At 42.4% G+C, this 14,368-nt stretch overlaps 1 long non-coding RNA gene across 1 annotated transcript in view; it reads right to left on the bottom strand.

The window, feature by feature from the left end:
- The window catches only part of LOC138493202 (uncharacterized), a 73,662-nt gene extending 63,383 nt beyond the window's left edge, over positions 1–10,279 (bottom strand). Inside the window, exons 1-2 of the long non-coding RNA XR_011276307.1 lie at positions 9,969–10,279; positions 9,395–9,539 (exon numbers count right to left, since the gene is read on the bottom strand). This is a non-coding gene — a long non-coding RNA (uncharacterized lncRNA). The remainder of the gene's footprint in view (positions 1–9,394; positions 9,540–9,968) is intronic.
- Between the last annotated feature and the right edge of the window lie 4,089 nt (positions 10,280–14,368).

Consider the following 14,368-nt stretch of genomic DNA (forward strand, 5'->3'; position numbering starts at 1 on the left):
ATGGTGACTTCCTCTCCAATCTGAATTTCAAATGCATATGGCAGCAATTGAGCTGGACGAAATGCTTTCTCTGGGTCATCAAAGTCCATGGGATTACCTGCTAAACGGGACCAGGCTTTGAAGTTTACTAGGTCCAAAGTAATGGCAAAGCGATTGAGAAGGTCTAAATAAAATGCAGCAGGGACTTCTCGCATTACCCAACAATTATGGACTATGCTCTTGTTGCCTATGGAAATTTTGAGCATACACCTGATAGGCAGGAGATGTTTGGAATTGGGTGTTTCCCGGTCCATTTCCCATTTGTCTATCAATTTAAATGTCGGAATGGCTGGATCTTTTGGGAGTTTTTTCGTAACATGGCCTCGCATATGAAGCTCTTACCGTTGTTCCCCCCATTTAACTGAATGGGGTTGAACAACTGTTCTCCAATTATCTGAAGGTCAGCCAAGCTTTGAGCTGGTTTCTCATCATTTTGAACTATAGCAGTGGGATTTTCTGATTGTGAATCTGTATACAATTTCAGAGTATTCCCTTTCAGTGTGGAATGCCACTTGAGACTGGAAGGAAGGTTGATTTTCAGAAATAGAGAGGACTTCCCATCACCAGTTTGTTGTCCTACTGTAATTACTGTCACGTCAGGGATTTGGTGGTTTTGGATATGGAATTCAATTTGGTCAGGTTTTTGTTCAACAATGTTCATGTGCCATTTCAACTAACATGGTGGACACTATGTTTTAATTTTTTTGGTCGGATAGTCTGGGTCCAGAGGACCTTGTTTACACAATCTATTAGGGGAGACAATCTACGCAGGATGTAATTCCATAGAAAACATGGTGTACCCTCTGGAGTCACAACTATGACTGAGTGTTTGACCTTGTGTCGCCCAATTTTAATATCTAAATCCGCAGTCCCCTCAACAGGAATTTCCTTCCCATCGAAGTTCTGAAGTTGTCCAGGAAAAGGGGTGATAGGGATCTGGTATCCCTCCCCCTTCCTGAATTCAGTTGATCAAATGCCCTTTTTGACAGAAGGGTGGCTTGGGAGCCAGTGTCCACCAGTGCCAAAAATGTACATTGCCCCTGTATTTGGACTGGGGCATAACATCTTCCCTCCTTTTCCTCAAGATGGCAGAGATAATGTGCATTTTGGGCCAATCGGTGGGTTAATTTCTTTGCTCTGGATTCTGACAGAGGGGTCATTTGGGTGGGATTTTGTTTGGGAGCTTGGGAACCTGTAAGAAAAAGGTGACAGTTGGATATAGGGGGAGTTTTGGACTCCCTGGTTCTGACTCTGGGCTGCCCCCCCCCCTTTTTGAAGGCAGTCACCAGAATTGGTTTCGACCAGGTGATTCTCTGGCTACTCATTCTGGGGTTCAATGATGGGTGGTTTTAGCTCAGTCACCACATCTACCCAGTCTGGATCAGGATCTCTCGGGACACATTTTTCTTTGGGAGGAGTTCCCACATCCCTGAAGGAGAAGATCCTTTTCCCAGAATACCCTGAGGACCCTTCTCCTTCAAATTGGAAGATTTTAACCTCCTCCACAAAATGGGTCTTTTTAGGCTCTTTATTTCTCCTAACCCCCTTCTGTTGCTTAGGTTGCAGATTTTCGGGGGCAGGAGATTTTGGTTCCGGTTCTTTTTCGCAAGTGGGGAAGGAAGCTTCCTCTAAGGCTTTACACCACCCTTTCCCCTGTGCCTCCTCCCTGGGAACCGGTGGGTTGTCGGGGTTTTCTCCCAGTCATTGCTCTGGAGTACTAGACCCTTGATTTGAGGGGTTCTGATTCGCCATGTTCATCTGAGGGTTCTGCTGAGCCCTCAACATGCGACCCAGAACGTGACACAAGTTCTGGACCTGCTGCTCCAGTTGGGACACCCGCTCTGGCTGGTACGGGGGTCTCTGGGATAGTTCTGGTACCCCTCCACCCTTGGCCTCCGCTCTCCCGGATTGGGCTGTCTGGGCTCTGGAATGTGGGGAAAGAAAGCAGGGTTGTTTTGGGGGTTGATGTTTGGCGGGTACTGGGGAAAGAAACTCAGCACGGCATTTGGGGGATTACTGCCCTCATGGGGGAAGTTAGGAAGAAAGTTCCCTGGGTTGCCGCTGCCTGGTTGGATCCCCCCCTTGGGCTCGGGGGGTCCACACATAGCCAAGGAGGGCTCTGCAACCCTTGTAATGGGGGCTGATATAGTGAGGGGAGTTAGGGGTCCCATTTGTGGGGTTACCTCCCTGACTACCTGTTTGGGATTGGCCTGAGGGTCTTCTGGGTATTTGGTTAGGAGGATTTTGCACAGGAATATTTTTAGGCCCCCATCTCCAGATCTAAAATGGGGGAAACTTTCACCTCCGCCACCTTAGCAGGAGCAGGGGTGTTGGTTGGTTTGGGGCTTTTATTGGTGCTTTTATTGTCTACCAGTTTCTGCACTTCATAAATGTGAGTTGCCTGTTCAATGACCCAGTCTAGGGATCTCTTCTCATGAAAGTCCCTCACCAACTGGGTCATGTTGTATTTAGGGAGTGCATGGAAGAAGGTATTGATGAACTCCCTACTGTCTGTGCGCACCCTCCTAGTGGTCTGCGCAAAGGCACGTTTGAACTCTTGTACAAATTCTTTTGGGGCCTGATCTTCCCCGCATTGCAGATTGTAGGCCACCTTGCAGGCCTCTTGAGGGTTTCTATGTATGGAGAAATGCTTTAAGATGGCCACCCTATATGTGGACCATCTTCAGTGGTTCTGATCCTCCAGCCCTGCAAAGAAGCTGGAGTATTTCAGGGGAAAATGTCCCCTTGACATATTGAATGCAACTTTGGCTATCCTTCAGGTGGAAAGTATCCATCATTTGCTCATACAACTCAAGGTGTTCCCAAACTGAATATTTGGCATTTTTATGATAGGGAGTAATGACACTCCTAATGGCCTTGATTTGCTTCAGGGGATCTTTCAGTAGGGCCCTCTTAATTTTGTTGGCCTTTTTAGTTTTGGTCACCCTTGTCCACTCATCCTCTGACTCAGAGGCACTGCTACAGGAGGTGGCTATCTGATTCTCTAGGCTCTCCCTGATTCTGTGGGCCTGGGAATGGCTTGCAGAATGTGGGGGCCTAGTCTCTTCAGACCTGTGGCGCTCAGAAGAGACTTCTGACTCTCCCTTGCTCCCAGGATTGGCTGAGTACCCCCCCCCCCACTGCCCTAGCTGGGAAGAGGTTATTAAGATAATCTTGGTGGGTCTAGTTTCATGGAGTTCCCCACCAAATTTGACAGACTGATCCCTTGGTAGGCAATATTTTTGAGGATCCAAATCTCTGATTTCCCCTCACTGGAGTCTTCCTGATCAGAGACATTTGGGAATCTGTACAGCGATGCCCGCCCATCCATTTCTGGGTGGCACTGATCTGTCAGTCCCATGTTTCCCATTGTGCTGAAGTCTACCGTCCACGTGGCCCTTGGCTCATATGCGCCAGTGGACATGAGGGTGGCAGAGTCCATGGAACTGAAGGGATTAGAGTTTCTCTGTACCTTCTTACCTCATCTCTTTCAGCCCCTATTCTGATGACATGCCAACTTTTGCTCCTCTATTAAGGCCTTACTGGTCTCTATAAGTTGTTCTTGCATGGCTATCTGTTTGTGGAGCCTGTCATTCCTGTCACAAAGAGCCTCATTGTCTCTCTGTGCTTCCTGACTGGATTGTAAATTCTGGGCCAATTTCTGCTGCAGGAGACTCACCTCCTGAGTTTGGCCCTTATTGGCCAGAGTGTTCTTTGCTGGCGCATCCTCCACCCGCTTGGTGTGCTCTAGCAGCTTTTCATAATCAGTTTTAATTTCACTAAATTTCTGAAGGGCCAGCTTTCTTTCCTCTAACTTAGTTTTTAATTGGCTGACTTCCTGGCCTAAGGCGTCCCTCTCCTGAGTTTGAGTGCCCCTCTGGGCAGTCTTTTAAGGATTCTAGGTGGTTCTCTAAAGTGACTATCCGTTCTGCGCATGCTCTGTTAAAAGTTAATTGCTTCGCCAGTTTCTGTTGACTCTTTTGTAGAGAGTCAACTCTTTCCTGATACTCATCTTGCAGTATCTGTAATTTGAGATCTTGTTCTTCATTTTTTTGCTGCAAGAGAGCCAGATCTTCCTTCAGTTTGGCGATATCCTGCCTAGCCTCTGTTTCAGATTCTTGGCTATCCTGGAGCCTTTGCTCTGCAGAGTCCAGATTGGTCTGGATTTTCTGCAGTGCTTCCCCTTGTTTCTGTGTCAAATCTATATTGTCTGCATGCTTTTCCTATATGATTCCTATGATTCCTATGTGGAGGTACAGGTAGGCTGCTATTTTTGCAATTTTGCACTGCTCCTCTTTTAATTTTGGGTCCCTGTACAACTCACTAAGTGCTTGATGTAATGGACCCTTGTCCTGCCAGGTATTAAGGTAAATTGCAGTGACTTGTTTTTTTTATCTCCTGCAGCCATACATGTTCATCCTGTTCTGCCAACTCACCCTTGACAAACAGTTTGTGCAGGGAGTGCTCCCTAGCAATATTAATTTCCACTGGGGTCGCCATTTCAGAAATGTCAATTTCCTTCTGACTTATCTCAAAGTTAATTTTCTTTTGCAAACAGGCCCACTTCTTTTGAGTATTTCTTTTGAGGGGTGCTTGTACAGTGTAGCACAGTATGCCAACCCAACAAGGTGTATGTACCCCGCCGGTTAGTATGCTGTGTTAGACTGACACGAGTGGTATGCAAATTCAGGATCCCGGTCACGAGCCCCAAACTGTAAGGGATTTCAATCAGGCACACACCCAATTCTCGCCTAGCATGTTGTGCGCAATTGAAGCCCTTATTTATTTTTATCTATAAGTTCAATATTTTGAATCATATACCACTCATATCACACCCTTCTTAAAATACCTCCTCCCCCCGGGGTCACACTGAACCAGGAATCAGGCTAGTTTGCAACAGTAAATATTTATTTATGTATTAGAATTTGAATCACAATATATTTTAAATAGGTAACAACAATGGGGTGACAGGAACAATGAATAATATATTGAATGCACTGGGAATCAAGTTACGAACACAAAAAGAATGCAGCAAGGAAAATAATATTTTTGGGCTGTTTTGGAACAGATAGCACTATGGTTAGAGGTTTCCCCGGCAGCACCCCTCAACCCACCAATAGGCAATTTAAATAGATCTGAGGAGAGAGCAGGTACTGAGGAATAATACAGACCAAACAGAATATCACACTCCACTTCCCCCTTTACACACAAGTGAAAAACAGATTCAACTTTTCAACTGTCAGAATGGCTTTGAAACTGGCTGAGCAAAAACACTAAATGTTGTCAAAAATGCTTAAATTATTATAAATTTCTACGGGAGCTGCTTTGAACAGATGCAAGCAAGCAAAAGAAATGATTTAATCAAAAGAAAACATTTGGAATCTCAAAGGCAAAGTGGGAAATAATTTAAAGGCAATTCACACGTATAGAACTTTTGCAAAAAGTAAATTTGTGGCAAACTTTTACTATGCAATTTTTTACAAAAATGGGTCAAATACACTGTTCCTTGATGCTGAGGATGTTAGGTATCAGTAGGAATTGAAATTTTGTTTCTATCTTAAAAACTGAGGGAGTTATCAAGGTTTTAGTGAGAGGTGTTTTTTTCAGAAATAAAGGCACACATTTGGACAAGCACTTCAGTTTAAAATCAGAAAATATGGGTTATGCTTTTACTCAAGAATAGAGCATTCGGACTAGACAACCAAGTTAGGACGAAGTAAGCTCTGATGAGACTGATTCATGACTTCAGTAACAGATCCCCATCGCCTTCCCCGGCGGAACCAGTCCAAACACTCGAAGTGGGATTTATGGAGAAGAGTTACACAAATGAAAATGACTATGAAAATGACTCTTTAGCAAATAGACAAGATAAGACAGCACTAAGATTTTGACACTGTTACAGGACATGGAAATAAGGGTAGTTCAGAGATTTAAGCTGGAACAAGATAAGGCAAGGTATACAATAGTTCTCTAGCGTCCTGCTAATTCTCACAATCCACTGGGATTTAAGATTGTTGGCCCGTCAAGATTCTGGTCAATAGATCGGTCTATGTTATGTTATGTTATTTGGCATTTATATAGCCCCTTATGTATCATTGGAATGATCTCAAAACGATGGTAGGTTGAACGCTATCTGGAACCGCAGTTCAGTCAGTAGAGAGAGAGAGAGTGTGGTATGGTGCGTGGGTGCAACGGATATGTGTGCAGATGGTGTGGTTGTTGCATGATAGCTGTGTCTTAGCGGTAGGTGTGGTGCTGAGGAAACCAGTTGGATGTGTTCAGTCTGGAGGGTGGACATTAGGCCTGAGGAGACGCTTAAGCTAGCCGTAAAGTGCTCAGCTAGCTTTGATTTATTAGGATAATGTGGAATTTGTGGGGTCATGTCATTATGAGAACAGCTAGACCCAATGTGTCATAGTACAGCTGTGTTCTAGTTGAATGATGGTGTATAAGGGAGAGTAAGCATAGTAGTGAGATATGGTGGTTATCAGTAAAGCGCCTGCGAACAAGCACGAGAGCAGGACAGGGGGCGTACATTAGGCACCATTTCGAAGTTCAACAATAAGTGTGAGACATGATATCATTCACAAGTCTATCTAAGTGCGGGATATGCTATCATTCACAATTCCAACTAAGAGAGGGTTATGCTACAATCATAATTCTACCTAGATGAGGCACATGCTATCATTTACAATTCCATCTAAGAGTGGCACATGCTTTCATTTATAATTCCAACTAATTGTGGGATAATGTTACCGCTTATAATTTTATCTAGATGAGGCACATGCTATCATTCACCATTCCACCTAAGTGTGGCGCATGCTACCATTCGCAATTCCATCCAAGTGTGGGACATGATATCATTCACAAGTCTATCTAAGTGCAGGATATGCTATCATTTACAATTCCTTTGTGGTGTGGCACATGCTATCATTTAAAATTCTATCTAAGTGAGGGATATGCTATAATTTACAATTCAATCGAAGTGTGGCACATGCTATCGTTCACAATTATATCTATCATTTACAGTACCACCTAAGTGAGCTATATGCCACCAGTCATAATTCTGTCGAGATGAGGTTCATGCTATCATTCATAATTCCATCTAAGTGTGGGATATGCTATCATTCATAATTCTATCTTTCATTTACAGTACCAACTAAGTGAGGGATATGCTACCAATCATAATTCTGTCTAGATGAGGTACATGCTATCATTTACAATTCCATCTAAGTGTGGCGCATGCTAACATTCGCAATTCCATCTAAGTGTGGGACATGATATCATTCACAATTCCAACTAAGTGAGGGATATGCTACAATCCTAATTCTATCTAGATGAGGTACATGCTATCATTCACAATTCCATCTAAGTGTGGCACATGCTACCATTCGCAATTCCATCTAAGTATGGGACATCATATCATTCACAAGTCTATCTAAGTGTGGCATATGCTATTTTCACAATCCCATCTAAGTGTGGCACATGTTATCATTTACAATTCCAACTAAGTGAGCTATATGCTACCAGTCATAATTCTGTCTAGATGAGGTATATGCTAACATTTACAATTCAATCTAAGTGTGGTTCATGCTATCATTCACAATTCTATCTATCATTTACAGTACCAACTAAGTGAGGGATATGCTACCAATCATAGTTATGTCCAGATGAGGTACATGCTATCATTTACAGTTCCATCTAAGTGTGGTACATGCTACCATTCGCAATTCCATCTAAGTGTGGGACATGATATCATTCACAAGTGCATCTAAGTGTGGCACATGCTATCATTTACAATTCCAAAGAAGTGAGCTATATGCTGCCAGTCATAAATCTGTCTAGATGAGGTATATGCTATCATTTACAATTCAATCTAAGTGTGGGACATGACATCATTCACAATTCCTTTCAGGTGTGACACGTGCTATTATTCACAATTTTATCTAAATGTGGCACATGCTATCATTCATGATTCCATCTAAGTGTGGCTCTTGGTAACATTGTTGCACCTGTCTTAGTGTGAGGCTAGCTAATCTTCATCATTGTCTCTGGCAGTGGCACAAGTCAACATTGGTAAGTATGTTAGTATGTTATGCAGGACAATATTTACAGTCCAGCCTTGAATGGATTTAGCTTGGTCGTCAAATCTCTCTAGGTGTGCATGGTGTGAGTCTATGGCAGTTTACATTAAGGAAAGATAAGGTAGAGTGGCGGGGCGCTTTCTGGAATAGAGTGATTGTTCTACACTCCACCCATATACAAAATGGTAGGGTAGCCCCTGGAGTGTCAGTGTGGATTCAGGGCAAAATATAGAACAAACAAAATAGAGAAATCACACTGTGGTCAGACATAAACATTACTGTCCTTATTTTACTTATTGTTACCAAAAAATGTGTTGTGCTCATATATAGAGTCACAGGTAGGAAAACACCGAAGATGCGTCTGGAAAGATATTGACCATTTATTAATGAAAAAAAAAGATTCCCAAAACAAAATATAAATTAGACAAAGCTTGATAATAAATTGTTCAAACACAGAAAGAAATACATTTCCCTAAAAATAAGAAACATATTCAAAGAAAATATCATATTCAGAAATAAAATATCAGAGATATTACAAGAAAAAATGCAAACAAGAATAAATACAAAAGTTATTCTACAATAGACTTAATATGTTTGTTTACAAAGTTTACAAAAACTATCTATTCCCAGAGAGTTCTCTATTTTTCTCTGTGTCATGATCAATGTATGATCATGTTTTGTAATCTGCCAACGTGCTGGTTTTTAAGCAAAAAGACATTCAAATAGGCAGGTACTGAAGGCACGTTTCGGCTATCGCCATTTTGGTTTGCATGGATTTCGGAGCCTTTCTCAGGGCAAAACGGACCTAGAAAGAGTCCGGGAGACAAAACGAGGCAGATGTATATATTTATTGATATCGAGTTTTTCCAGCATATATAAGGTATCTCCTACCAGAAGTGAAACATTTTTTGGGGGAGTGATGGTACTGCTTATATGGGTTTGAAAAAAGGGGGTTCTGCATAATACTCACCCTGTATGTTAAACAGGGGTATGCAGACTAATGAGCCTTGTGGTTGCTGGCGACGGACTTTTCCTCTTGGGGCTGCGATCCTGAATCTCGCAGTTGTCAACTTGGATCACTGAAGAGTCCAAAGAAAAGGGACTGGAGAGTCCGAAACAGGAAAAAAGAAATCAGAAAAGGAAAGAAAAAGGATGTCAGAGTGTGGGCCACATCTGCTTGTGTCGTTGGTTGTTCTTTAGTACTGAGGCAATGCAACAACCTGAGGGCATTGAAACAAATTGAGATGCTATTGAGGACCTAGATATCTTACCAAAAGTTTTCCTGGTTGCATATGGCTTGTTTTCTCTGTGGACGGTGTTATTTCCTTAGAGTACACCAGGCTGGGCCGGAGTTCCGGCAGGGTGTAGTGTGCGTTGCAAGAAGGGGAAGTCTTGTCTTGAAGACGGCGTGCGGCACTGTGCACGAAGGTAGACAGGGGAGAGAAGGAAGAAATACAAGTCATGGATGAGGGAATCATTCGGAAAAGTGGTCACCAGAAGAGTTGGTGATCATGAACTGCCCCGCTAGCTGAATTGTGAGGCGTAGGGGTAGAGAAGGAAAAGAAAAGGAAAAGGGGAAGGAACGAGAAAACGGGGGGGGGGCGAGCTAAAAGGAGGGAGAAAGAAGAAAAAGAAGGTCCGCTAGCTGAATTGTGAGGCGTAGGGGTAGAGAAGGAAAAGAAAAGGAAAAGGGGAAGGAATGAGAAAACGGGGGGGGAGCGAGCTAAAATGGTGGGAGAAAGAAGAAAAAGAAGGTGGGGATGGGGAAGAGAAGGGAGAAGGGGCTGAAAGAGGAGCAGGGAAATGAAGAAAACATAAATAGAGTGTATATAAATATATATATACCTGGCATTCAGAAGTAGACTTTTCTCATAGGTAGAAACTAGTTGAAGCACTAATTGTTGGTTTCATGCTGGAAGCATGGGCGAGACAGGTCGTCCCAGTTGCAGGGTGAGTGGGATGCGCCTGCACAGAGTGAGGCACGTTGTGAGAGCGTGCCTGTTAGCAGTAATAAAATCGAATAAAAAACGTGAGGACTAGGTTGAAAAGTGCTTCAGACTGTGGTTGCTGGTTGTAATGCACAAAGTAAAAGTTACTTTAAGCAGGAAGCTAATGCAGAAAGTCCTTCTGTCGCGAATCCTGGAGGAGCTGCTCAATGAAGTATCTGTGCGTGGCTAGAAGCGTCTTGTAGTCATGGAGACCTTACGTGGCAGGTCCCATGATTCCACAGGGCAGGGCAAACCAAAGAGGGGGCCCGGGGGTGGAAACAAGAAAACAAAAACTTGTAGACCCGGGAAATGACTCTGCCCACCTGTTTTGAGCCTATCGATGTTGGGGAATAGGCTTAACAAAACAAAAACATGCCAGAGTGTGCATGTTGTATTCGTTAAAGAAGGAGAAAGAAGGAGAAAGAAAGCATAGAAAGGGAGATAGAGATTTTCTCACTTGGCGAATGGTATGTTCGAAAAGACGAGCAGCCACTGTTTCCATGGTGACCTAGATAGTAGAACTGAAGTAGAGGCAAAGGCAAGGTGCACGAACGTTGTGACAGAGTGCTGCACAGGTGAGTTGTAGTACAGAAAAAAGTGGTTCAGGCCAGACTGAAAGAGTAGGTTAAAAACACGTTTATATTAGCAGCTATTCAATTAGACGTTTGAGAGGGTCAAGGACAGCCTATTAAAGACGCTTCAAATGTGTGATTTTAAGTAAGCAATATAATAGCATGAGGATTCTTGCTCTCTTGTATGGAACTCTAGCAGTGCACAACATAAACACACTACCATAAACAGTTCCTTATTAGTTAATGGCTGTAAAGTGTCTTAGAAAGCAATTGTTGAAGAAGCTTTTAAAGGTTCATAGGGCTTTGAATACGTTCTGAATTGGTAGCCTGAATTCGTCTTGTGCTGGCTCAAGCAGCAGGCGTTGTGATATCACAACTGAAGCATAACATCTGATGGCACAGCAGTAGCGATGTCCTTTTCTTATTAGCGGTCAGTAGTCATGTCACAACTAATCTGTAATAAGAACATTATTGACAGGATTCAATAGTGACATTGAAGGCTGTCATGATGTTTTTAAAGGACCTTCGGCTGGCCCTATTACCATGTTATGAACACCAGTGAGATATGAATGAGCTCACTAAAGCAGCAACTGGAGATTATTATGTATAATAGTCTACAATCGTATCTTGAATGCTCCCCACTTCTAAAATATAGAGTCAGATTCACCAGTTTGCAGTTTAATTATGTACCCACTAATTATCTTTTGACTGCTGAATGGCAAAAGATGCTTTTGAGTCTCTTTGCCCATTTTGTGTAACTGAATGTGGAACACCCATGTGTCTTATTTTGTCTCAAATAAGAGGGCATCAGGTTTCTACTGATTTTCTCATTCTGGAGTGCCACTGCGCTTTTTTCATCTATTGTCGACCAATTCAGCTCATGTTTATGTGCACTTTTACACTTTTTCTTAACTGGATTTAGACAAATTCCCAATCCCAAGCACAGACCAGCAAAAGTAAAATCTCATCCCTGCGCTTGAGAGCATCATGCACTTTGGACTGCTAAAACGTGTGGCATATATTGTCTGCTATAGAATTTTGTTATTATTATAGCTGCACTGAGAGTACTGTACTCTAATGGGATTTTTGATTTGCCGTAAAATACAACCCTACATAAATGAATGATTATTTGTATTTAAAAAAAAAACAATGAATATTAATATCATAGCACTTATATTTCACCTGACTTGTCTGTCTGATTATAACTCACTCATTTCTAATGCAGGCTTTTGACACGTTTTGTGAAACCGCTTGCACAGTGATGATATTTCGAGTCGTTTTCATCAGTTCAGAAGCATCTCACTCCAATCTTGTTCCTGCAGCATTGAAGTATTGCTATAACCAACTTTCCCATAGACTAGAGCCAGCAAAACAGGAACAAATGACTGCATCTCAACTCCAGGGGTCTGACAACAGTGCAAGGACCCATCTTGTGTCTTAGTTTCATAGAAACGATTGTTTAGGTTCCCTTGGAACTTACCATGGAATGATGCTCCCCTGTTACATACATATGGACTTCAAAGCTACTCAGTACCTCTTGTGCGGGAATAGAAGGGCCAAGGAATCTAATAACTTCATCCCAAGTTTTTTTTTTATCCAAAAAGCACCCCTACGGTTTGAAGAACCCTACAGGTGCCTTTTAAAGGCTCCTTACGAGTCATCTAGTCCTCCTGATACAAGTAGATCCCAAGCAGATTCCTTCACGGGGAGCCATAGAAGATTCAAAGTCAAAAATATAGGATTGTGAATGGAGACTATCGAGTCCACCACTATTAATTAGATACTTTATTAATATTAATATTAATATTCACCAAGATACAGGGAGGAAGACATAAGCTATAATACCTTTTGAACATCTGTCTACATACATGTGGTTTGGGGATTATCATCTGAGTCCCTACATTTATGCACCTCAAAGCTGCTGCCTCAGTTATACTCTGTAAAAAAAGCCCCTCCCATGTCTGGGTAACTACTCACTGTCATAAGGGGGACCCATACAATTAAGCATTATAATCCCCTCTCGAAATCACAAATGCTTTTAAGCCATACAGCTCTAAGCAATTTATCCTATCGGGAGCATTTTCAATTTCTGTAAATCGTTAGTTTCGACCTGATTACTATTCAAAGAATTAAAACATTACTTTCATAGAGCGTGTGTAATTAGGACATTTAAGTACAATAGTAACAGAAATAATCCTGCTGGGTATTTGTATTTGTATTTTGTTTATTTGTATATAGTACTCCAAGCCCAGAGGCATCTGCCCAGACCTCTTTAACTGCAGTCTTTAGATACATAACATATCCTGGTCTCCTTAACTCTTAAACATGACCTCATTTAAATTGCAATATATTTTTTAGTGAATTCCATGAAATAAAATAGTAACATTAATAAAAGCTATGTTGTGGGGTTTTAATATCACCCCTACCAACACAGGTCCATTCTTAACAAATGTACTTACATCAATTCACTGCTTATCACTTACAAAGGAAGTGCGTATGGTTGTCTCACTTATCCACAGTGACTGAATTACCCAGTGTTATACTCGAGCTGCCTGTCCTTTCTTCCCAGGTTTGTATATGGGGCTTTACTTCTGCTTAGTCTCTAAAGACCCTTCAGTGGGATAATGGCTTTTATTCAGCATCTAGTTCACACTCACTGCCATACGCTGAATAGCAGCAGTCCAATATGACAACCCCACCAACAATTTTCTGACTAAACGTAATATGACATGATATGATATTTTATTTGTATCCCGTTCGTACACAAGTTTTTCAGAGCACGACTAGGCAAGGGAGGGGAACAGGGGCGAACACAACACAACACAAACTATCTTACTAGGCCCAGTGACATTAAGAACGCACAAGTGCATGGGAAAGGGTGAAGGGAAAAAGTGCATGGAAGGGGGAGAGTGGAAAGTGCGGAGTAGAGCAGATAAATAATAATAATAAATAAAAATAAATAGAACATGGAGGCAATAAACAGTGGTAATGCAGCCAGCAAGTGGCAAGTGCTGTGTTTAAGGTAGCAGACTGGGTAAGTCTGATAAGTGCAGAACAAGAAGAAAATGGGGGTGGGGGCTGTATGGGTACAGATTCAGTCCCCAGTGCAAGGGGTGGCAAGGAGGCAGTGCAGAAGGGTGGCAGTGTGAGCAGGTACCAGGGCCCAGAGGACAGAGGGTGGTCAGGTGCAGAGTTCCAAGAGAGAGCATATCAGTAGTGGAGAGGGGGAGCGAAGGCAGAAGGAAAGGTTTTTGCAGGATAATACAGCGATACCCTGCAGCCAAGAAGAAGGGACCCACTCAAGTTTCGTGCCTGTTGTTTGCCCCACCACTTCCTGCAGGATGCCATTACTTCCTGTTAGAATGTATGCAAATATGTCTGATGCTTAGGATGGTTCAGACACAAAATGAGAACATGCCTTGATTTGTACGAGCCCTCCTTTACATTCCACAGGTAAATATTTCAGCAAAATGAGCTTGTATGGAATGGCCCAAGTTGTTCACGGAATATCAATGTTATCTTCCTTTGTTTAACTCTTTGTTAATAGAGGGGAGAGCATTGAGTGATCAGTTTCTGACACACAGACATCAGGTTTCCATGTGGGCATGGGTGACTCAGGTGGTTGCTCTCATGAAGACTTCTGAAGTCCATGGAATGTGTACCACTGATTTGTTAAATAATTCTT

Source organism: Ambystoma mexicanum, chromosome 10 (assembly GCF_040938575.1).
Source record: "Ambystoma mexicanum isolate Mex_15411 chromosome 10, UKY_AmexF1_1, whole genome shotgun sequence".
Taxonomy (NCBI): Eukaryota; Metazoa; Chordata; class Amphibia; order Caudata; family Ambystomatidae; genus Ambystoma; species Ambystoma mexicanum.